This window comes from Rattus norvegicus, chromosome 1 (assembly GCF_021556685.1).
Source record: "Rattus norvegicus strain SHRSP/BbbUtx chromosome 1, alternate assembly SHRSP_T2T, whole genome shotgun sequence".
In the NCBI taxonomy this organism is placed as follows: Eukaryota; Metazoa; Chordata; class Mammalia; order Rodentia; family Muridae; genus Rattus; species Rattus norvegicus.
In genome coordinates, this window is record NC_141534.1 from 257,917,716 (window position 1) to 257,940,267 (window position 22,552).

Consider the following 22,552-nt stretch of genomic DNA (forward strand, 5'->3'; position numbering starts at 1 on the left):
TGTGTACACACCCACATGCAGATACACTCATACAAATAATTAAAAATAAATCTCTTTAGAAAAGTAGCTGTGAGTCCACTAAGCCCATCTGGAAGTGGTTTCTACACCATGCCCCTGGTGGTCTATACAATTTTTCCGAAGCAGAGTGAGAAGGCCGGCAGCTTAGGCTAGAAGCTATGGGACCAGCCTGTAATGCTAACACTTGGGAGGCTGAGTCCTGAGTCAGAGCCGGCCAGGACTACAAAGGGAGGCACTGCCTAGAAACAAACACGAATGAAAGCCAGCAGCTCAGTTGGGACAGGTGCTGGCTCGTTCCCCAGGGCCTGTAGCTCTGCAGGACTCTCCCAACCTGAGTTTTCATCCACCACAAAGTCATCTTTTTAAAATGCTCTGTGTGCAGAATATACGCAATGTGTGTATTTTCTAAGCAAGCCTCAAATACTTGCATTCGTGAGAGCATAGGCTAGATTTTTAAATTAGCTGTCTTCTCTAGCATGCGGAATGGTATATGTAGAAACAGTGTCGAGAGGAAACTTGTTCCGTGCTCTGATTTTTTAGTTTAGTTTAGTTTTGTTTTGTTTTGTTTTGTTTTTTTGTTTGACAAGGTTTCTCTATGTAGTCCTGGCTGACCCAGAACTTGCTGTGTAGACCAGACCGGCCTTGAATTCGTTAAGTTCCACCTACCTCTGCCTCCCAAGTACTGGGGCTAAAGTTGTACACCGCCTCACACAGCTTGCTTGCTTTTTTCTCTCTTTTGGAAAGGGTTTCAAGGCTACTTTATTTCTCGGTGTACCATATGTTAATGAATGCATGATTATTTTACTTGGCATGGTCTTGACTAACTCATGGACTAACTCACCACCAGCTGGCGTGACCACTGAGCTCTCCTTTCCTTTGGGATGACTCGGACAGCAGGGGCCAGGTTCCATTCTACTGAAGTCTGTGTTGCTGTGTATGTCCATACAGCAATACAGGAAACGTCTCCCAGTTTCTGGTACCGTATTTGTCCTGGAAACTGAGTATCTGTTTCTAGGGCTGCGCCTGGTCATTGTTCACTAAGTTTGTCAGCCTTGGGGCTGGTTCCCTGTACTTTGGCCAAAGGAAACATGGCGCAGCTTCTGCTGCAGCTCTGTGCAGATTTACCCCAGCTACCTTAGTGAAGGGCCCTGAAGAGAAGAACTAACTGAGTGTTTCTTCTTGAGACAGAGTTTATGGAGCCCAGACTGGATTCAAATTCATGATACTACTGTCTCGGCCTTCTGGGTGCTGTAAATACTATCATGTATCACCATGCCTAACATGTGTGTGTGTGTGTGTGTGTGTGTCTGTGTGTGTCTGTGTGTGTCCATGTGTCTATGTCTGTGTCCGTGTGTCTGTGTCTGTGTGTGTCTGTGTGTGTCCATGTGTCTGTGTCTGTGTGTGTCTGTGTGTGTCCATGTGTCTGTGTCTGTGATGTCTGTGTGTGTGTCCATGTGTCTGTGTTTGTGTATGTCTGTGTGTGTCCATGTGTCTGTGTCTGTGATATGTCTGTGTGTGTGTCCATGTGTCTGTGTCTGTGTATGTCTGTGTGTGTCCGTGTGTCTGTGTATGTCTGTCTCTGTATGTGCATGTGTGTGTGCGTGTGTGTCTATGTCTGTGTCCGTGTGTCTGTGATATGTCTGTGTATGTCCGCGTGTCTGTGTATGTCCGTGTGTCTGTGTATGTCTGTGTGTCTGTGTCCATGTGTCTGTATATGTATGTGTGTCTGTCTGTGATATGTCTGTGTCCATGTGTCTGTGTCTGTGTATGTCTGTGTGTGTGTGTGTGTGTGTGTGTGTGTGTCTCCGTGTATCTGTCTCCATACATCCATGTGTGCAGAGGTTAGGAGCCAGTTCCACGTGTCCTCTTCAGTTACTCTCCACGTATCTGTGAGGCAGTCTCTGGTGGTACTCTGGCTGGTCAGAAAGCCCGGGGACCCTCTCAGCTCCTTCTCCCTTGTCCTAGGCTACAGTGTACTTCGTGTCCGCCTGGATGCTTGGGACCATGCTCGCTTTTTTATGTAAATTGTAATTGTGTGTGTATGGGTATTTTGCCTGCATGAAAGTCTGTGTGTTGTGTGTGTGTGTTGCCCATGGAGGCCAGAAGAGGCATTAGGGCCTCTAGAACTGGAATTACAGACAGTTTTTGGCTGCCATAGGGGTGCTAGGAACGGAGCCTGGGTCCTCTCAAAGACTGGTCAGTGCCCTTAACTGCTGAGCGGCTGCTCCAGGCCCCTAGGGATGGGGTTCATTGCTCAGAGGCCCTGTGGGTTCCACTCTCAGGACAAAGGAAATGCAGGGTGGGTACCACGTACATTGTCTATTAAAACAAGTGAGACAGCACAGGTGGAGGAACTTGCTGGCAAGTCTCATGACCCACGTTCGATCCCTGGGGCCCATACGGCAGAGGAAGAGAACTGCGGCCAGAAACATGGCGCAGCAACTAAGAGCGGTTGCCCTTGCAGAGGATGGGGTTCAATTCCCAGAATCCACAACTCTCTGTAACAGTGCTTCCAGGGAATCTGATGCCTTCTTCTCATCTACACAGACAACAAGCGCACATATGGTAATCATACATATATGCAGGCAAAACACTCAAAAATATATAAAATCAAATAAATAAATAAAAACTGAGTGTGTCAGAAGAATCTCTGAGTTCGAGGCCAGCCTGATATATAGAGCAAGTTCCAAGACAACCAGAGCTACGTAGAGAAATCTTGTCTCAAAAGAGAGAGAGAAAGAAAGGGGGGGGGAACTGACCCCCACGAATTGTCCTCTGACCTCCACACTTGTGTTATGGCACTCACGCGTCCATACACATTAAATAAACAAACAAATGTAACAAAACAAACAAACACGTGAGTCTCTAAGAACCCGGCTTTGGTCTAAAGAGCTAAGCCAGAGTGGCCATAAGGGCCAAGTCTCCACTGTTGCTTTCCAGAACCTGGCTCTTTAGTTTCAAAGCTGGAGCAATGAAGAAGTCGGTGACAGTCTTGATCTCCAGACCTACTGCCGGGCTTAGGACCCTTCTGTGGGTCAGGCCTCCCAGCTGGGCGGGCTGGGGTGGGGGATGGGGAATGCCAGCACTGGCCGTGTTCCCCACAGGGCCAGCACTGAAAGCTGCCTATCGGTTGGTAAAGGATTTCAAGGGTCTGAGGATGAAAGAGAATATATTAACAGAAAATACCCCCAGTTTTTAACCCCACATAGTTCTAGGGAAACGCAATACAAAGACATCAGATCCACTTACAGTGGCTGCACTCAAGGTGAATGTCAATTAGTGACTAACAATTGTCATCTTTTCTGTGATCCTGCTTGATGGCGGGGTGCAGCAGGAGTGTTGCTATTTGAGCTTTCTGTCTCTGTTTCATCTGACTTACCTGAAACAGAAAAGGAACCAGCTCATCTTGACTAAGGGACTCAGCTACGATCAAAGCTGGGAGTCCTGTGGTCTAGCTAGACAGTGTTTGCTTGTCTGAGTCCAGTGACTATGTCTCTTAGAGCAGCTAGGCTTTGCTCTGACCAGTGTTATTACCCAGAGTGGAAGCCCACTGAAGGTATTTTAAAACTGGAAGCTGAGTATCTGTCTGTCTGTCTATCTGTCGTCCAGATGGTGCTTTCCATCCCACTTTAGAGATGGGGAAAGAGAGGTACACAGAAGAGGGGTACTCTGAAGGAGTTTCTTTACAGGAGTCCCTGAGTCAGGTAGGTGACCCAGTTATAGCCCTAAAGCTCATCTCTTCCGCTCTGAACAAAATGCTTGGGGGTGGGGTGGTGGGTATTTCAACTCCATCTTCAAAGTTAGAGAAAGGAGAGACGTAGTCCTTAAAGCTACTCGGAGTCAATAAAACCAGCAGACCACCAAGCCACTGTTGCGCACCAGGCTTCAGTATCCCTGGCCATTAAAAACAATGACTTGGGTGGGCATAGTGGCACCCACTTGCAAAATCTCAGCACTTGCGAACCTTAGACAAGAGGATTACCACAAATTCCAGGCCAGCCAGGTTAACATAGTAAATTCCCTGTCTGTAAGACCCTCAAAAGAAAAGAAAAGGAGAGGAAGGAAGAGGAGGAAAAGGAAGAAGAAAAGGAAGAGAAGAAAAAAGGAAGGAGAAGGAAGACAGGAGGAAGAGGAGGCAAGAGAAGGAGAAGAAGGAAAAAAGGAAGATGAAAACTACCGCAGAGGAAGAGGAGGAGGAGGAGGAGGAGGAGGAGGAGGAGGAGGAGGAGGACGAGGACGAGGACGAGGACGAGGACGAGGACGAGGACGAGGACGAGGAGGAGGACGAGGAGGAGGACGAGGAGGACGAGGAGGAGGAGAGGGAGAGCACTACAGCTTAGGTAGCAAAACCTCTCAGGTTCCTTCTTTCTGTTTGGTCTGTGTACACAGCCCGGCATCCACCAGCCCATTCCGGCCACCTTTGCCAGCAGTTTGCCTTTCCTTAATCCCAAACTTCCAAGGGGGCGCTGTGAAGCCGCAGGCTCTTCTCCCCGCAGAGCAGCCCGGTAGCCGAGTCTGCTGGTAACCAGGCCCGATCCGCCTCTCCAGCGGCCAGCATTGTTGCTGTTTCCATTTGCTCCTTTTATTCTCCAGGTTTTCCTTGACTCTGATGTTTTTCCCCCTGCTGCACAACAAGCCCTTCTGATCTCTGTGAAAGGCAAACCCGTGTCATTCTTCCAAATCATCATGGTATGACATGTTCTTATATGAGCCGGACAAAGGAGCTATTTGATCAGGGGGTATGGTGTGTGATTGTAAGAAATTCAGCTAGTCGGTGGTAACCATTGTTCCCCTAGCGGCTCTCTGACCCCATTCTGTTCCTGGAAAATCTCCCTGAGAGTGGCCTCTATTCATGGAGTAACCCCAGTCCCCAGCCGCTCAGGGAGCATGCTCAGTTTGGAGCGGGTGTCACCGATAGCTGCCTGCAGTCACCCTTTAACTCTTTCATCAGCATTAGGTTTCCAAGCCCACAGCTGTTATCACGGCCCGGAGCTCAGGGGGTTAGAGATATAGGCATGCTCTCTGCTCTCCCTCTTATCTTGGAGAAATTTAACCTTCCTTTGAAATGGTCATTTGGAAATTACCCGTCTGCAGCTTTCAGCCAGCACAAGCCCTGCCCTCCTCGCTATTCCCTTGAGGCCAGGCTCCCTGATTCTGCGTGGTCCCGCTGCTGGCCTGCGGTCTGGTGGCAATTCAAAACTGTTTCTTATTGCCAGAGTTAGAGGTGCGGAGCTCCTCAGGATGGTTCCAAAGCCTTGGGCAAGATTGCTGTACTGGTCCCTGGAAGAGGAAATACTTCTGTGCAAGGCTCCATATCACTTGCTCATTCTTTCGTCCTCTTCCCTAGGGGGTGCACACTGTGCCCCCACATATATAAGGACTGTATTGCAATTGTAGGAGGAATGGCACTTTAAAAATAACAAACAAGGGCTGGTGAGATGGCTCAGCGGTTAAAAGCACTGACTGCTCTTCCAGAAGTCCTGAGTTCAATTCCCAGCAACCACATGGTGGCTCACAACTATCTGTAATGAGATCCGATGCCCTCATTCTGGTATGTCTAAAGACAGCTACAGTGTGCCCATATAAATAAAATAAATAAATAAAATCTTTTTAAAAAATAACAAACAAAATTTTCTTTTTTTAAAAGATATATTTATTTTATGTATGGAGTACATTGTAGCTTCAGACATACCAAAAGAAGGCATCAGATCTTATTACAGATGGTTGTGAGCCACCATGTGGTTGCTGGAGATTGAACTCAGGACCTCTGGAAGAGCAGTCAGCGCTCTTAACCACTGAGCCATCTCTCCAGCCCCACAAAATTTTCTTAAAAGATCCTAGACCCTGAAAACTCAACCCCTTAGACAAAATGAGGTAAGTGATTGTGGATCTCTAGAAACATCCATACCATTCCCTCATCCTTGACCTCATGCCACTAACAGAGTATGACAGATGCCCAAACTATTCTGGTCTAACTGCCTAGTACACTAACTACCCAGGTCAATGAGCACTTGAAGCATGAGGTGGTGAACCATTTTCCTTTCCCGAGGTCCAGCCTGCTCCAGTGTGTGCATCTGAGATCGTCCAATAGCACGGCCCAGAAGTTATTGGAAGACTCTTTGACGTGTGTTCAAGTCAAACCGCTTTGGGATTCCTTGCTGTCCCTATGATGATTTTGTAGAGACTAGGGAGAAAATGGGAGAACCCGTTCAGGACTGTCCAAGTCGGGGCCTGAGCAAAGCTCAGATCTACAGCCTACAGTCCCATTTCCCTTTGTTTCCATAAGAAGTCGGCACTAGATCAGACTGCTGACATTTGTCCATAACTATTGTCTGGAAGCTAAGACCTCAGAGCCAATAGAAGTGGCATCTAGGAGGTCCAGAACCACACGTTTAGAACCTTTTCCTCCTCGGTTTCCCCACCCCCACCCACCTCTTCCACTGAAGCAACAGAATGGTCTCTCTAGTCAGAGCTCCTGCCTCTGACTCTGTCTTTGGTCCACAATACAATAGCTAAGATACAAAGGTTACATGAAGGGTGAATGAAATATTAGTGTTCAAAGGATGAATTAGTGACTCCTGCTATGGCCTAGGAGCCCCAAAGACTCTATGCTAAAGTGATTCCATCCACATGTCTAGAGTGGGTGGATCTGGAAAAGGGCCTGCTCACGAGCGGGGGCTGTTTTAAAGGGGGATGAGCAATGTTACAGGATTAGATGGTGATGATGGTTACACAGCTCTGTCAACAGCCAAAAAGCCCTTATATACTCAAAAGGGGTAGACTTAGTGGTATTTGGATTCTGTATCAACAACAAAGATAAGAAACCAGAAGTGAGGCGGTTCCATATTCCTATTATCCTGGAAAAAGATGGGATGATTCAAGCCGGCTATGTGGCTACTGCAGCTACAGATGGGGAACGAACTCTTTGTCATCGGCCTTTACAGCCCCAAGGAGCTTACAGCAGCCTAGAAGCTCCCCCATCGTGAATGCCCAGGCTACTGTTAGCCCTCTAGAGACAACACAGTTTGGGATTCTTGGTCTTCTAGCTCTTCTGCTCCTAACTTTCCCAGAGACACTTGGGGTTCTACTTTTTTTTTAAAGACACATGTGTTTGTATACGTGCAGGTGTATGTGTATTCACAGATGTGTAGGACATGGGACAACCTTGGATGTCATCCTCAGTAACACTGCCTGCCTCCTTTAAGACAGGAGGATCTCTTACTGGCTCTGACTTCCCCAGTCAGGCTAAGCTGACTGATTGACTGGTGAACCAAAGGGGTTCTCCTGCCTCTACCTCCCCATGCTGGGATAATGTCCATGCCCACCCAGCATCTTTATGTGGAATCTGGGGACTAAACTTAGGTCCTCATGCTTGCAAGACAAGTGCTTTACCACCTGAGTGAGTATCTCCCACCCCCATCCCACCCCCACCCCACCCCCACCTGACCCCAGTCTCCACCCCCCCACCCCACCCCCCCATCCCAGTCCCCGAACTCTATTTTTAATGCACCCCTTCTTTTGTAGTGAGTTCCTAAAATTGCCTAATCACCTTCGAGATCCTTACACCACCCCTTATTGTTTTGCTGTGTTTTGTTTTTCAAAACAGGGTCTCATGTTCAAAACTAAACTTCTGATATTCTTGCCTCTACCTCTTGAATGTGAGTATTATAGGTGTTTCCCACCACACGCGTTTCATGTTGTGATTAAGCCCGTGGCTTCATGCATTCTGGGCAAGAACTCAAATGAGTTACATCCTCAGCCCTCGCCCAGACAACAGTGAGGTTTGTACTGTGGCTAGGTAGGCAATGTAACAGCAGCAACTAGCAAACACACATGAAGAAGTTTGTGACTTTTTCCTTTGCTCAAGATCATTTTTAGCCAGGTATGATGGCTTCTACCTGTAATCCTGGCATTTGGGTGGCTGAGCCAAGAAGATTGCTATGAGTTCAAGGCCAGCCTGAGCTACTTCATAAGTTCCAGATGTGCTTTGAAATACATTGTAGACATCATCTCAAATGGGCAGAGGAAAATGTTGATCTTTGACTAAGAAGCTGGCATTTAAGCATTAAGAGAGTGAAACCACTCCTCATACAGAAGCATGCACTGAGCCCAGGGAGGCCTGAGAAGGGGCAAGGTCACTTTTTCCAAAGGTGGGAATTTCTAGATGCCTATCGCTTCAGGATCCAGGAGGAACTATGTTGGCAGAACCTTCTTTTGGTCTCCCTTACAAGAAGAGGAGAACAATGCCTTTGCCTTCAATCCCTTCTTCCTCTGACATGCCCCTGGGACAACACATCAGGATCCTGGCAATGGCGGCACACAAGCTGCGCTGCTGTGGTAATGCTCTAGCTTCTGAAGGATACCCTGGCCTTCCCTGCCTCCTGACTCTGTGTTCTTGCCCACATCCCTGGCCTCTTAGGAAGAAGGCCTATAAGATTAAACCACTTCCCAAGCTGATGGCTAACCAAAGGCAGGCTAGAATCCCATCTCAGTTCTCAAGATGGGAGTCCTTCTGGCCTTCTGATGGGGGTCGGGGGTGGGGTGCTTGTTGCTGGGGAGAGAGAAAGCATGGAGAATGACTGGTAATAGACATGGAACTTCTTGTAGGTGATGAAAATGTTTCCAAAACAACAACAAACTTTCCCAACAGAGTTCCTATGTCCTAAAGAGGGAGACCCAGCCGATCCCTGGTCAGTCTTGCTTTGATATTTTTGTTCTTTCTTAGCCTAGTTTGTTCCAGGGTGGGTGGTGGCAGAAACAGCAATGAGCCAACGGTTACTGATGCCTCAGTCTTCCCCAGATGAGGTATTGGTATATGTCAGGCTGGGACACTGATCTCACCCAGCCTGCCTATGCGACCCCAGACTATGTACCAAGCTGTTCCTAAACCCAGAGGCTAACAGTGTCGCTGAGCTGAGGCAGCATAACGCTCTTCCATGATGCAGATGGAGAAGTTCATACTTGGAGGAATCAGAGGCCAGAGAGACAGCTCAGCGGTGAAGATGGTCCAAATTCGACACCCAGCCTCCACATGTTTGTAACTCCAGTTCCAGGAGAGCCACACCTTCCTCTGGCCTCCTCTAGCACCAGACACCCACGTGGTGCACAGACATATATATATAGACAAAACACCTATACACGTAAAAAATAAATAATTTTTAAGAGCTTTGGTTTGACAAGCCAACAGATGTGTATTTAAATCCCAGCTGTACAGCTTTGGAAGGAAGAAAATCTGTTCACTTTTCTGAACCTGTTTCCTCAGTTGCAAACTGGAGTTAATGACTTATTGGGGAGAAAATATTCTCAAGAGGGTAGTAACAGCTGTAGTAGTATTAAGAGGCTCAGTGGGATGGAAGTACAAGAGCTCAGCATAGCTCCTAGCAGACAGCAAACCCTTACAAAGAGGTAAATAGGATTGGTGGGATGGTTCAGTGGGTGGAGGTGCTTGCCACCAAGCCTGACAAGGAGTTCAATGCCTGAGATCCAATGTGAGGAGAGGAGAGAACCAACTCCTAAAAGCAGTCCTCTGACTTTCAGTTGTGTGCTGTATCATGTGTTGTGCACACAAATAAATGTCATATAAGTTGTATTTTAAAAAAAGCTACCATCTTCTCCAACACTACCTCTAAATCCAAAACTCTGAGAACTCTCTGATCAATTCTCCAGAGATCATGTTGTTGCTCTCTTACTGAGCCCACAGTTCTGGGACCAAGCACTAAGGCCTCCATAATAGAGTTTACTCATTCATGAAAACGTAGGACCATTGACTAAGCTCCAAGACTGCTTGCAGAACTGTGGTCTAGGTAAGGAATTACAAGTGGCTATTACAAGGGAAGAATGTTCCAGAGCACAGAAGACTGCCTGGGAGACAATGAGAGCTTGAAGAACTCACAGGAGTTTCCTGAGGCAGAGGAAGCACATGGAAAGGCAGACACATGGAAAAGCATGGGGTCTTTGGAAGATGGGGGTAAGGTGGGAGTATCTGAATTACTAGAACCTTCCATAGAAGTAGAAGGAGGTCAGAACAGATGGCTCAGCAGATAAAGATGAAATCTTGCTGCCAACCCTAGAACCCATGGCAGAAGGAGAGAAGCAACTCTGTAAGTTGGCCTATATGTGTACACACACACACACACACACACACACACACACACACACACACACCCATGCACCCCCACACACACACAGAGAGAGAGAGAGAGAGACAGAGAGAGACAGAGACAGAGAGAGAGAGAGAGGCATGCACTCGAACATATTAGATAGACAGATGATAGATACGTGATAGAGATAAATGATAGACAGACAGACAGATGAAGCCTTTTTTTTTTTTTTTAAAGCAGAAGGTTAGTCTAGAAGGATGTTACAATCCCATGCCTGCTGAAAGATTTGACTTTAATCCTGGAGTCGAGTGAGCAGTGCAAATCTCTAAGCCTGCAAAGGGGATTCATATTTTCTTGGGTTTTATTTGTTTTTTTTTGTTGTTGTTTTGTTTTGTTTTTTAGAAGTTTTGACTCTAGCTGCTTACAATGATTATAGCATGAGCCCTACTTTGGGAATGGAGAACAGTGCCCCAGTCCATCAGAGCAACAGCTCTGAAAGAGACCCCAGTCTCGGGAACAATCCGTTTCCTTTCCTCTTTTCAAAAAAGGTTTTACATGTTTTACTCATTTTATACGTATGTATTCTGCCTGCGTGTATGCCTGGCCACTGCCTTCATGCCTGGAGCCGGAATAGACCAGAAGAGGGCGTCAGATCCAAGGAGCCAGAGTTAGAGGCAGTTGAGAGCTTCCCTGTAACTGGGAATTAAACCCGGGTCCTCTGGTCCTGGAGCCAGTGCTCTAAACCACTGCCTTATCACTCCAGCCTTGGAATATGCTTTTAATTCACCCAATTTTCACAGTGGTTCTCAAAATTTTAGAATTTCTGCTTTAATACAGCAGCTGAGGTAAGGTCTGTCCGGGTCATTATTTCTACCATTCAAAACTAGTGTTGATCTCAGACTAAAAAACTGAATTCCACCTAATTCCTGGCTTTGGGCAGGGAAGGTTCTGCTCTTTCATGCTTCCTTTCTCTGACTAGGTAGAACACCCCCAGCCAAAACCTTCCCAGCGTCATGGTGGCGCTGTCCCTGGTCACTGTCCCATTAGATTTGCCCGGCATCATTGGAGTCAACAGATTTGGCTTCAGATTCTGGTTTGACCACTTAGTTAGCCTTGCTGAACTCTGATTTCCTCCTCTGCAAATGGAATGTCCCCATGTCTGAGTCACAGAGCAGCAGACAGGTGTCCTTTTTCCAATGTACTCATTTATGGTTCACAACCCACAGCAAATGAATCTTAACAACCTGACACTCTGGTGCTAAGTGATGCCTGTGATGTCCCCCCACTGTGTGGGACCCAGGGATGAAACTCAGGTTGTCAGGCTTGGCAGCAAATGCCTCTGGAGCCATCTTGCCTCTTTTGCATCCTGAGATGCCACAGTTGAAGAAGCATAGGTGTTCCTTCCTTCATAATTTCATGAATAGACAATTCATTCTTTTTTTTAATGTCTTAAAGACATCAGCATAAAATGTCTTCCTGTCTTTATTAAGCTGTGAACTTTTAACCTTTTGCTCAGAGAGAATTTCATGGCTTTTCTTCAATCTAGAGAAATTTCCAGCCACCACTGTACTGAGAGCCGCCTGGACACAGACACTGCACTACCACAACAGTGGATCTGATAACCAAGACAGCTAAATAACTAACGGGCGGGTAGTCCATACAGTGTGGATACTCTGGACAAAGACATGATTCGTGTTCTAGGCAGGACTGAGTGGGACAGCATAAGGCTTTATCATGCTATCATGCTACCAAAACTGTGCGAAATTTAAAACTTACCAATTGGGGCTGGAGAGATGGAGCAGTGTTTAAGACCCAGGTTTGATTCCCAGAACCTCCATGGAGACTCACAGCCATCCATAACTCCAGTTCCAAGGGAACTGAAACTCGTTGGCCTTCTCAGGCACCCCATGCATGTGGTATCTAGACATATGTGTGGGCAAAACACCAATCCGCATCAAATAATAAAATAATTTAAAAAATAAATAAAACGCGGGGATTGTCTGTTTCTGAAATGTTTCCACTTGGTACTTTATGACTGTAATAACTGGTAGACTATGAGACCGGGGCTAAGAAGAGTAGGGTACCTTGTTTCTCATGCTGGATAACAAGATCCCAGGAACAAGAAGAGTACAGGCTGTGATGCTTGCTGGTGGGATCAGTCCTTCACAAACCCCACTCTCTGTCATCTGTGTCTACTCTGTGGTTTGTGGGCCACATGCAACCAGGAATAGCTATACATGCAGCCTAGTTCAAAATCCCAAATGTACTTTAACATTATGAATGTGTGTTGCATGTCTCTCAAACACATGCTGTGTGGATGACAATGCCATATCAGGACAGGTAAGGGTTGAACATAGAAGTTGTCCTGCCGCTCAGCCCTCTATGAAACAGGCTCAAACCCAGTTGTGGGGAAAGTGTTCTCCAAGTATGTCTTGAACATAGTACCCTGAGATCTATAACTGAAGCCCCAGGCCTCCGATGACAGCAGCCACATGCCAGTCTTAAGATATCGAAGAAATGATATTGGGCGTGATGCTATACACCTTTTAATTCCAGGACTCAGAAGGCAGAGGCAAATGGATCTCTGAGTATAGGCCAGCCTAGACTACAGAGCCAGCTGGAGCTACATAGTAAGACCCTGTCCAAAAAAAAGGGGGTTGCAGGACAGAGGGGGAGATGGGAGAGACAGGAAACGACCAAAGACCACAGCATTCTCCCTTCCTGCCAAGCAGAGGTGGGCTCCCATTGTTCTAGGAAGGCTGAGTTTGGATAGATGCTGGAGGGAGACTGAGTCCATAGTTTCAAAAGGTCCATGACTCCTTGTTAAGAGTCCAAAGTTAGGACTGTGTAGGAGCCCAGGTCTCCTTTGTCCTAACTCTGCTTGATTCTAAGGATCCTCCCACAGGAACTGGGAATCCCATTCAGCCTTTGGAGACATGTCAAGGCAACTCAGTGTCTGTTAAGCACAATTGTTTATGTGACAAGATTCAGTGGTTCGCGGCCATGGAAAGGGTCCCTGCTGGCTTCCTGACTACCAAGGTACCTCTCCCTGCTGTCTTTGTACCTAGGGTAGAAATTGAACCTGATCCACTCAGTTCCCTAGAGGTTTTCTCCCAGGGGCTCAATTCTTGTCGTGTAAATTCTGCTGAGCCCTGTTGTTAGCATTTTATATATGATATGTTCTCTTTCTGGCACTCCACGGTGGGTAGATACTATGGTGAACCCTGCTACATATAAGGAGACTGAGCCTCATTGGGTGAAATAACTTTCACAGGGCCATAGAACCCAAGTAAAGAAACGAGCACTCTGGGGTTCCTCTGCCTGTTTCCACAGTTTGAAAGGAAAGAAAGGCCTTACCTTGACGTTAACCAGGCCTCTAGGGCTCTAGAGCAGTGATTTCAACTCGGCAGAAGAGCCATTAGTCCTGTATACTCAGAAAGCCCTGCTGGATAAGGTATTACCCGGCTAGGTCAATCACCTGTGGCCAATTGCCTATGCCCTCTGGGCCTCAGTTTTCCCGTCAGTAAAATGCGGTGGGACTGTTGCCTAGATCACAGACATGAGCCACATGAGCCACATGCCTGGCACTTGTTGGGCCTTCGGTAAACTGAGAGTTTAGATGTCGACTCTGGCTCCCTTTCCTGATCGCCTACCATAGGACCCTGAGTTCCTGGCTGGCCCTTCCCTTCAGGTTAACAGCAGCCCATTATAGTAAGTGGAAGCAGCTGGAAAGTATGGGGGGTGGGAACCAGGGAGGAGAGGGGACAGCTTGAGTGACTGCAGGCCAACCCTGAAGGCCTCCTGGGGGATATTGGCCGTGGTCACAGGTGTACCAATTACTCTCCCCTAGAAGCAAGACTTACTCCCCACTGTCTCGGCCCTGACCTTGGTTCTGCAGGAGGCAGGGGCAGCACAACTGCCTGGTCGTTTGTCTTCAGGGTTTCATGGCCTCTCTGAGGCTTCCAGCGCTTTGCAGGATTTCTCTCCCTTTCCAGCCACTCCCCAGCTAAGGAGCCTCTTCTTGGCAGCTCGAGTTTCATGCCTGGGAGCTTTGCTCCAAGTGGAAGTTTCTGGTTGGGATAATACCTAGGTGTTCGTGGTCAGCACAGGAAGAGTCAGAGGCTGCTCTGGGAACATTTCTGCTAGCCCAGGTGCTCTGAGGAAAGCTGGGGGGTTTCACTTGTCATCCTGAAGGCGCCTTCTCCTTTGGGACCTAAGAATGCCCCTGAATGGCCCAGAACCCACCCACCCACCTCTGCCTCGCTGGAGGGTCCTCTGCATCACTTCCTGAATACCCGGAAGAACCCTGAAGGGCTCAGTCTTGCCTTCTCCTCTTGCCACACACAGCTGTACCTCAAGAACACTGGAAGGACCTCTATACTGCCAAGGCAGACATTAGAACCATATTACAAGATACCTTTCCAGTCTAGGTTTGCCTCCTGTGGAGAGGACGGTTTCTATTGCTGGAAAAAACTCACAAAATTCTAACTTTTAAAATTATACTCACTTATTTAACATGTGCACAGGCGCACCATGGCACTGGTAGATGTCAGAGGACAACTTGTAGGGCTTGGTTCTCCCACCATGTAGGGCCTGGAATTGAACACGGGGAGTCAGGCTTGGTGACATGCACGCACCTTTACCTGCTGAGCTGTCTCACTGGTACTCTCTCTCTCTCTCTCTCTCTCTCTCTCTCTCTCTCTCTCTCTCTCTCTTCAATCCTGATTTATTGGCACAGGTTGGGCTCAGAGTCACTATCTAGCCAAGGATAACCATGAAGTTTTCATCCTCCCTCTTCTGCCTCTCGGGTGGTAGGATTGACAGCTGTGTGTCACCGTGCCCAGCTGTATGCAATGCTGGGAACTTGTGCCTGAGCCGTACACATACAAGGCAGCACTCCACTGACATGTGACCTAGCCAAGTCCTTCCCTTTCTAGACAAGAAAACCAACGTTACAGAAAAGATGAAAGTTGTCAGCGTACAACACATGTAACCTCAGGCCACTGAGACAGGAGGATCTCAAATTCGAGGCCACCTTGGCTTACCCGGTGAGTTCCAGGCCTACAAAGACCCTGTCTCCTCAAACCAAATCAAAAATGGAAAATGGAAGGAAGGAGGAAAAGACGAACTCCTTGAGACTCTCAGAGCTACTTAACTCTTACGTCCTGTCTTCTCTGTGACCACTTCAGTGATTCAGACAAGCAGGGTACCTGGTGCTGGTGTATGAGCTACCCAGACTGTTGCCACTGTCGTGTGACCACTACAGGTTTACTAGTTTGGGAGCCCAGTGGGGACCTTGCCTTACTGACCCCATCCCTCCAGCAGTGAGAGTCAAACTGAACCTGAGCTGCTGAGCTGAGCTGAGCTGAGCTGAGCTGGGATGGACTGCCTCCAGCAGAGCCAACATGGGGCTTCCTTCTTTCACTGGATTCTGCCGAGCGCCTTCCTTCCCAGCCCTCCTTCCTCATCCAGCCCCTCCCTTTCCTGTCTTAACCTCTTGGGTCCATCCACACTGTCCTTAAAGTTTCTCTCCTCCCTATTTTTTCCCCCAACTCCAGGCAACTCAGACTTAACCTCCCCATCTCTCCTGTGCTTTTCGGAGAGTCAGAGGGAGAAGTTGTAAGATTGGCTCAGAGCAGCAAGATGTACGGGCTTATGCCCCAGCCTAAGAACGAGCAGGAGAACTGTCTCCCAATCACCACATCTGAACCTCTTGCTTCTGCCGAGGGTCCAGGCAGAAACACCCCTGCTTGAGTAAATGCAAGGTTGAAAGAGAGGCTAGGCATCCTGGGCACATAGAAACTTGCCCTTGATCTTCTCCAGCTTCTGGGTGACCGCAGGCCCTCGGGCTACTGAACTGTTTCCCAAGAAAGCAGCCTCCTTGGAGACACAATGCAGCTTCTTATTGTACCATTGAGTGGTATCAATTTGCAAGCCTGAGTCCTTACTCAGGTGGCCCAGCTCCTATCCCAGAATCCCTCCCCACAGAGGCCACTGTTCCAAGGAGTGACATCCTAAAGCACCTGCTGGACACTTCCCCTACTCACACAAACATTGATCCTGACAACTCTAATCAGATCCAGGATCTTTCCATCCCCTGGTCTCTCAGGCCTATCTCTCAGACCAGCTGTTCTCAACCTTTGGTTTGCAAGCCCTTTGGAGGTCAAATAACTTTTCACAGGAATCGTATATCAAATATTCTGCATATCAGATATTTACACTACAACAGTAGCAAAATTACAGTCACAGTAGCAACAAAATAAATTTATAGTTGGGGATCACCACAGCATGAGGAACTGTATTAAAGGGTGGCAACATTAGGAAGGCTGAGGCTGTCTCAGGCTCCCCAATCTAAGTTAACTTTAGAAATTCCAGATACCACAAACTTAGGCTCTGTCCCGTCCTCTCACTCAGCACAGACCCTGGCCCTTTTTGTGCTTGAGTCATTTGGCTCATTTGGTCTCCTGGTTCTTAGTCAGATGCTTGACTAACAAACCACACCTCACTTGTGGGTAGCCATGAAGCCACTCTCCCTCCCTGGGCTGCTACATTCCCTGCACAGGAAGCTCTGCTGGCAGCTCAGGATCTGAACCTCCAACTTTCCCCTGGGAGGATCAGGACCAGTTTTAAGGAAGTGTCTGGAACCTGAGCCCAAGCCCAGCCTCCACTGACCTGCCAGTTCTATCAGGACAGGCATCAGCAGGTCCTCCACAGTGGATTAGCCACCATGAATGTTTCATGGGCTCGCTCTTAGGCACTGTGTAGAAGGTAGTGACTCCAGGGAAGGCTGTAGAAGAAACCGAAGGAGGCAGGGCAGGAGTCAAGTTGGAAGGGTGCAGTATAGCCCAGGTATTTGTTAGGATGAGACACAGGATTTCTTTTGTGAAGAAAGATATCGTAGGATTTGATGGTGTTTGTCAAATTTAAGTGGTTGAAGCTGAAGCCTTTGTCCAAGGTCAAGTGATCCATTCCAGACTGGAAAGGAAGAGAGAGGGGGGGGGGAGGATAAATAGGTGATAGATGATAGATGACAGATGATAGATAGATGTTAAATAAATAGATAAATGATAGGTAGATAGATAGGTAGATAGGTAGATAGATAGATGATAGCTAGCTAGCTAGATGATAGATAGATGGATGGATAGATAAATAGATGATAGATGGATGGATGGATAGATAGATGGAAGGATGGATAGATGATAGATAGCTAGATGATAGGTAGATAGATGATAGACAGATAGATGATAGGTAGATGATAAATGATAGATAAATAGATATAGATAGATAGATAGATAGATAGATAGATAGATAGATAGATAGATAGATAGATGATAGATTGGTAGATAAGGCTGGATGTGGTGCATACCTTTAAACCCAGAACCCAGGAAACAGAGGCAAGTGGATCTCTGTGAGTTTGAGGACAATGGTATACATAAAGAGTTCTAGGCCAGTTGGGGCTACATAGTGAGACCCTTTCTAAAAGAGTAATTTTTTTAATAAAGAAAAGAAAAAATTGAAATTATTAAATTAGAGGACATACCGTGAGGTCCATCACGGTGGAGGTTCTTGGGACCATGGACATTTGGGGGACTGCTCTGTCTTGAGTTCAGGTCCCAGACATTTCCCTAAAGTCTCCCATGTGTACATTCAGACAGAGGGACAGATGTAATCTGGTGGTAACCCTGGTCATTTCTCCCCTTGAAAGTCACTGACCTGTTCCCCACACAGCTGCCTTGGGTCTCAGGACAGGGTGTCCAGGCTGCTGGTGGACGTTATGGATTCTCCCAGGCTCTCTTGCAGGCTGAAGGTTCTGTCATCCTCTGGCTTCATGCTCAGGGATTTCCCAGAGGGAGGGGCAGGTTGCCTGAAGCTTCCTCCAGGCTTCTCCTGCATATCTCAAAGTAGCACCCAGGCCCTTCCAGTTAGGTCCTACCCTTGAGCCATCTGATCTTTAACCAGGCCAGGATCTGGGAGCCAGGCCAGGATCCCCAAATGTCAGCGCAAAGGACCAGGCTCAGCAGGGAATAGTGCCTGACACTCCTCCCGTGGACAGCCAAGCGAGGAAGGGAAACAAGTGTTTCCCCAGTCAACCCAGGGCTCCCTCTTGTTTCTTACTAAGGGATAGAGTCCAGGCCTTGCTCAGTATCTGCCAACCAGTGGGAGGGGCTCACAAGCGATCAGCTCTGGGCCTGTCCAGACAGACAGTTACTTCTTGGGATGCAGAGAGACCCAGATGGGGAGGAGAGCAACCAAAAGGACCTTCTTGGCACAACCTTCCACAATAACATGGGACTTGGGGATCCCCCTGGGGTTCCTGCCAGCTCCCCATCTGTCTCCCCACCACTTACTCCTCCTCTCTGCTCAGCTCTCTCTGGCTTTTAATTCCCCATTCACCATCTTTACTGAAGCCCCTTGGTTGCTATGGAAACCCAATGCAACCAAGGAAGCAGAATTTGGAGGGGTTCTGAGACTTCCAGCCCAGTAGATCCTGCTTTGATCTCCATGTGTCCAAGCTTAGGGAACATTTATCGTGCCTTTGGAAAATGGGTCTGTGGTCTCCTTTAGTTAAACCGTAAAGGTGTGAACCAGGTACAGTGGCTCACAGCTATAATCCCAACTTTCAGTAAACTGAGGTAGGAAGATTGTCAACAGTTCAAGGCTAGCCTGGGCTAGGTTGTGAATTCTATGTCGGCCCAATCTTGTCTCAAATAAGTAAAATAATAATAAATAAATAAATAAATAGGTAGCATATTTTAGATGGGCTAGGTGGTCAGCATTTGCTGCCAGCAATGCTGTGCCTGGCGTTGCCTTAGGCAATGAGCAAGTTACACCAAGGTTCTTGCCCTTTGGGAAGGTACAGCTAGACAGACCAGGTACACAGAAACCAAGAAAATGCCAGAGAGTGGGGAGACTAACATAGAGAATATGGCAGGCCTTGGTGGTGCCAGGCCTGTTGCTGGTTAGCTTGTATCAACTTGACAGAAATGCAGGTCACCTGGGAAGAAGGGTAAGGCATTGTCTCCATCCTACTGCCCTTGTCTGCTTGTCTGAAGGGAATTTTCTTGATTGGTGATTGATTGATGTGGAAGGCCCAGCTCACTGTGGGCAGGGCTGCCCTTAGGCAGGAGGTCCGGAGTTGTATAAAAAAGCAAACTGATCAAGCCACGGGGAGAAAGCCAGTGAGCAGCACTCCTCCGGGGTCTCTGCTTCAGTTTCTGCCTCTGGGTTACTGACTTAAGCCCTTGCCTTGACTTCCCTCAATGATGGATTAGAGCCTGTAAGCCAAACAAACGTCCCTTCCAACCCCAAGCTGCTTTTAGTCAGCTGCTTTTATCACAGCAACAGAGTAGGACGACTGTAAACCTTATTACTTGGGAGCTGAGGCAAAAGGATTTCAAACTCAAGGTCTTATGGATCTTGAGGGAGTTCAAGGCCAGCCTAGGCATCTTAGTAAGACTCTTTTCCCAATAGCTGTGCCATGGTTAAGTATGTAAACTCTCGTTTCCAAAAAAACAAGACAACAAGACACTTGTCTTTAATCACAGCATGTGAAAGGCAGACAGAGACCCTCTGTGAGTTCAAGGCCAGCTAGGCCTATATAGTGACTCATTAGACAAACAGGAAAGGGAAGCAGAGCTGGCTTGGAGAGCAGTAGCAACCGACAAGCTATTGGATGGACTGGACAAGAGAGTGTTCTGGAAGAAAAGCCAGCAGGACCTACTGAGTGAATCAGAACTGAGTTTGTTAGACGAATCAGGAGGCTCCAGATGAGAGTTCTCAGTTTTGGTCACTCCCTGGCTCTGGGTTTGGTAGGTAGGGGTAGGGGAAGCTAATGGGCAATCAGACTCTTGACCACTTAAACTCCAGGTTCTGACGGGGCTCTTCCTCCTGCTTCAGCAGTGTGTAGCAGTCTCCTGGGGTCCCTACCCTCCCTCAGGCCACATTTCCTCCATCTTTGTCAGTGTTCCTTCTCCCCTCCACTCCGAGGCTTAAGACTCCAACATGGGTCTTTCCTCCTTTAGCTCCCACTCTCCCTGGGACTCCATCGTCTTCTGGCTTTGAGCACTGCTGTCTGTTCAGCACTCCTAATGGCACAAGAATGAGACCTCGCCCTGGAATTCCAGATCCGAGGAGCTCCCCACTCACTGCTCTTCCTCTGGAATACTGAGTCAGCTCAAACTCCAGAGCCTCCCTGTAAAGTGGCCCCCACCTGGAACCTTCTCAGCCAACAGCAACTCCATGGTGAGCACTTTCAGTTGCTCAAGCCTCCAAGGTATCCCTAGCCACCTTCTCTTCCTACCCAAACCATAGCCAAACCCACCTGCCTGCCCCTCCCAAAACAAAAAAAAAAAAAAAAAAAGAGAGAGACAAAAAAAAAAACCAAAAAAACAAAAAAAAAACCCCCACCAAATTCCAATCGCTTCTCACCTCTCCCAATCCACTATTATCAATCACTTAGCTTCTCTCTGTCGCTTTGTAACTGTCTCCCTTGCCCCCCACTGTCTCTACTTAACACACAGCAGTCACAGCAATCTTCACATCCCTGCCTTCACATCATGTCGATGTGCTGTTGTAACCTCACAATGGGGTGCCACGTCCCCCCACCAAGGTTAAGCCAAAGTGGCCCCTGTAGGATCTGCCCTCCACTGGGTGCCTTGCCATCCCTGGGCTATCAACTCAGTCAGTATTCCAGCCCTTTTAGCACACTCCTCAGCCCCAACTCCTGAGGTCTCACCTCACCTTGGTTCCAGCCACATTGGTCTCCTCTCTGGTTCCCTCTGGTTTTTGACCTGTTCCTCTACCTGGGTGCCCCCCCCCAATCGGAGAGCCTCACCCCAACAGGTGTCTGTTCAAACACGAAGTTCTCAGCAAGGCCTTCTTTGATCACGCTATTTAAGCTAGTCGGCACCCTCCCCACTCATTCCTGTCTCTGAATCTGTGTCTGATACACTGTCTTGGTTGTGCCCCCCCCCTCCCTTCCCTGGAGAAGCTGAGCAGAAAACAATGGAGATTTCGAGTTGCTTTTTTTTTTTTTTTTTTTTTAACTTCCTATCCTATCCCATCTGCTCAGAGCAGAGTCAGGCAAATAATAGGCACTTGGTAAATATTTATTGAATGAATGAATAGTATCAGGGTGAGACCTACAGTGCTCAAGAGGCAGCCTAGACCTGGAAATGTTCTAGCTTTGACTCTGTGTAACTGCTGAGCCACGGGTTGTCCATCTGGAGAGAGGGAGCCCTGAGGTTCTTTGCACAGTGGTGTTCTAGCCCGTGTGGTGTCATGTGGAGAGCAGGATGGGTGGACAGGACCCATAGCCTTCCAGCCAAGACCTGGGTCAGGTCTTTGTTGGCTTTGAAATGAAACGCAAGCTTCTGATTTGGACTTGGCATGGTTCTGGAATCCCAGCGGAGAGGATGAGTGAGGGGTCTGGCCTTACCTGCTGAATAGAGGCCTGAGCTGAGCGTGCACTAAAGACACAATGTCTGAGAGGCCCAGGAGTTCAATGCTGGGAGGCTACACAACGAAGCCAGCATCAGCCCAGGTTGCATGAGACACCATTAAAGAAAATGGACAAGTGAGAAAGACGAATCCAAGCAGGACTTGGTAAGGACAGAAGGGAGCCTGAGTCACTAAGCTTACTGTAGCTGACCCAGGGAGAGAGTGGTCTGCCGTTTGGCTGAGAATAAGCTCTGTCCTCCTCCCTATTCTGGGCCTTGCTACAGCTCCCTGCTTGTTTTCCCCAAAATAAATGGCTAAGCATATTGGGCCGGCAATAACCCCTTGAAATCAGTTGTTATCACAGTTAACAACCAGTTTGGCTTCAGTTCAGGCTGTTAACTATCAAACCACTAAGTACGGTAATGATTGATTCTTGGCCAGTTGCAGCTTGAGTGGGCTGTAAAACCCCATTAGTGAGGGCTCTGTGGAGGCAGCAACTCAAAGATAAACAAATTGCTGGGTGCTCTGGCCTAGCTTCATCCTACTGCTCTGTGCTCGGCTCCCATGGGTCCCTGGCTTGGGGGCCTACTCCTTCCCAAAGCCTCAGGCAGCCTGGGCAGATTCCCACCTTCCTGCCCACCTCTCTGGCCTCTCCCCTGCAGGGCATCTCTTCCCCCTGTAGAAGGCAGGTCTGACGCTCTCGCCTGCTCACCTCCCCTACCTAGATGTGACGAAGACTCTGATCTCCCAGCCCAGAGGTTTAGCTTTGGCCTAGCCACTGACCACCCTTGGCCCAGCCAGGCCTCACTTTGTAGCGGGGATCACAGGCGAAGGGCCTGACATTCCATCACCCCCTAGACTCCCTCCCACCCTGTGGCTTTCCCCAGGAATTGCTCTTAAACAAATGACATGTGGGTAATTACTGGGCTGGGGGGCTGGACAGGCGACCGTGCAGATGAAAGCGTTTCCTGACCGGTCCCTTCATTTGCATGGCA

The 22,552-nt window shown here is 48.1% G+C and overlaps 2 long non-coding RNA genes across 3 annotated transcripts; one reads left to right on the forward strand and one right to left on the reverse strand.

Annotated features, from left to right (window-relative positions):
• Positions 1-5,648: 5,648 nt before the first annotated feature.
• On the reverse strand, positions 5,649-18,540 carry LOC102550220 (uncharacterized). 2 transcript variants are annotated; one of them, XR_015653450.1, is made up of 5 exons: positions 18,467-18,540; positions 17,832-18,013; positions 16,791-17,093; positions 14,626-14,711; positions 5,649-6,202 (listed from the first exon to the last, which is right to left on the reverse strand). It is a non-coding gene; the product is annotated as an uncharacterized LOC102550220 (long non-coding RNA). The 2 variants fall into 2 exon arrangements; XR_015653449.1 differs by having other exon boundaries at positions 17,832-18,005; positions 18,467-18,531.
• Positions 6,068-9,184, forward strand: LOC147997134 (uncharacterized). Its single transcript, XR_015653451.1, has 5 exons — positions 6,068-7,417; positions 7,625-7,676; positions 8,199-8,355; positions 8,626-8,708; positions 8,964-9,184. It is a non-coding gene; the product is annotated as an uncharacterized LOC147997134 (long non-coding RNA).
• Positions 18,541-22,552: the final 4,012 nt, after the last annotated feature.